This window comes from Crinia signifera, chromosome 5 (assembly GCF_055691185.1).
Source record: "Crinia signifera chromosome 5, ASM5569118v1, whole genome shotgun sequence".
Lineage (NCBI taxonomy): Eukaryota > Metazoa > Chordata > Amphibia > Anura > Myobatrachidae > Crinia > Crinia signifera.
The window spans coordinates 13,467,570-13,470,011 of NC_139221.1; the positions used below are offsets into that span (position 1 = coordinate 13,467,570).

The window sequence follows — 2,442 nt, forward strand, 5'->3', positions numbered from 1 at the left end:
CTGCCTAATCCGCCCCTGTGCTCTGCAGGCTGGAGAATGAGAATTATATACAGCTGAAACCTCACTGGCACATTCTCTGCCCTCATCAGTTTAAGCATAAAGGACTTAATTCAGGTGGGCCCGCTAATGCAAAATCTCTCTTTAATGGGGAAAACCATGTGCACTGCAGGTGGGGCAGATGTAACATGTGCAGAAAGAGTTACATTTGGATGAGTTATTTTGTTTCTGTACAGGGTAAATACTGGCTGCATTATTTTTACACTGCAATTTAGATTTCAGTTTGAACACACCCCACCCACATGTAACTCTCTGCACATGTTACATCTGCCCCACCTGCAGTGCACATGGTGTTGTCCATTAAAGAATGAGATTGCTTTTGCACACCGAGCTGAATCACCCTCAAAGAGTAGAATCCGCCTGAGCCCAATCCGGAAACCTCATAGTAATAAACATAAAAGGATAAATAAATGATAATTACTAAAATAGGCAATATTGTAAAATAAGAACGTGAGGAGTGAGTTAGAATTGGGTGGGGACATGTTCTGGAATTGTCCTTGTTACCCTTAACCCAAAACTATTTTATAAGTTTTGGGTGGCTATTTTATTTTAATCGCACGTGTAACCAAACGTTTGAAATCTATTGTATGTTTATGCGACGTATTTTTCAAAAAAGGAGAGCTGGAGATCCGCACAGACTAACAATCTATATACCTGTTTAGAAACCAACTTTTAAACTACAAACTGGATAGATTCTGGTAGTTGGATAGTTGGCGGTGCGCCCAGCGTTTGAAATCAATGGTTATACACTGGGGATTTTTCTGTCAGAGAAGAGGCTGACAAAGAAAGAAAAAAAACGCTTTTTGGGCGCACTCTTTTGTTAATGAATTTATTGAATGATTTAAAACATAGCTTTTATTAAGGACTTTTTGCTAAAAAAAGTTGGCACATTTGGTTAAAAATGTAGTGTGATCCTTTGAAATAATGTAATTTAATTTAAGGATTATTCGTTAATTTGTCACACATTACTTTATCATTTGAGCACTGTTGTGATCATAGGTACAATTATCTATGATCATAGGCAGTAAAATGATTCCAATCCCCTGGGTTTGTGAGATAATGTGCTTAAAGACACAGAATCTTATACCTTAAATGGTTAATATGGGAAAAGAAATAACACAGCCTCTACAAATATTATTCTTTAATAGAGAACTCACTCTGGCAGTCATTAATACAGATTTAATTGGTACGGCGGCTATTACCCCTTGATCTTATATTGCCACACCTGGTCTTCCCCAGGGGTCTCCCACCTGAGTACTGTCCTGGCCCTCCACTGCTTGGCTTCCAAGTTCGGAGAGGGTTTGGGCAAACCAGTGGGGTATGGTGGCAATGTATCAGGGTTGGTATCTCAAGCAATTAATCTGTTGGCTGCAAGTAGAAATGGCGCAACCTATGGGTCTCACAATTTGGTAGACAGAATATTAGGCTTTAAATGGGAATGGGGCCGTAAAAGATACTGGCTAGTTTCCCAGTCTTCTGGTGCCGGGTAGTCAGAGTGGTATGATGCAGGCACGATAACCAGCAGACAGGCAAACAAGGGTGTATGTATAACAATATATATGCACTGTATATATATATATATCTCTCAAAGTAGTATATATATCTCTCTCAAAAGGTATATATATCTGGAAAAAAAGGTTTTTTTTAGGAGAGCAGTGTTGATATAAAAATATATATATATATTTTTTGTATTGTCACATAATGGTTGGTTATAATTATTATGAGATCTTAATTGCTAGGATACCGTCCCTCGTTGCAGACACACTGATTAATGATCCTCTGACCGAGGTGAATACATATAAGAAGAATGTCCCGGTTGCTATGTATCTGGTGCCCCAGACAGGGGGAGAAAAAGAATCTTTCTTATTGAGATGATTATTCTTTGTTCCAGCACTTAACGTCTATCACACACAGTGTTGCTTATATCACCATTAGCCAATTGGCAGAAAAGTTATTTTGTATTGAGACCCTGATGTAATAGTTATACAATGTAACGTGCCACAACAGATAGCAGGGGGGCTGAAGGACAAAGACAAACACTGAATAGTGGAGCGTCTCCCAGCTGCAGCCTGCAGTGAGGGAGCGCTCGTCTACCTTCTGCCGCTGCCTTAGTTAGCGGCTGATGTGGCGATCCAGGTGACGGTGCCGTTCCGTGGTGGGGCTTGGTCGCCGCCGTGGAAAAGGGGAGTTAGACCCGCTGGGTACTTCGGAGTGAAGGACGCGGTGTGCGGGGGGCGGGAGGTCCGATCCCTTTGGTATTCTTGCCGGAGCTGAGGCTGTAGATGTCAGCGTGTGAACCCCGCTATTCGCCGTTCACGTACTGCTTAGGAGCCAGAGGAGTGAGGCTGGGCTTGAGCTGGACACGTGTTTCGCCTGTAAGGCTTC

General features: G+C 41.9%; 1 pseudogene; it reads right to left on the reverse strand.

The window, feature by feature from the left end:
• Positions 1-1,270: 1,270 nt before the first annotated feature.
• LOC146005955 (5S ribosomal RNA) lies at positions 1,271-1,389 on the reverse strand (annotated as a pseudogene).
• Positions 1,390-2,442: the final 1,053 nt, after the last annotated feature.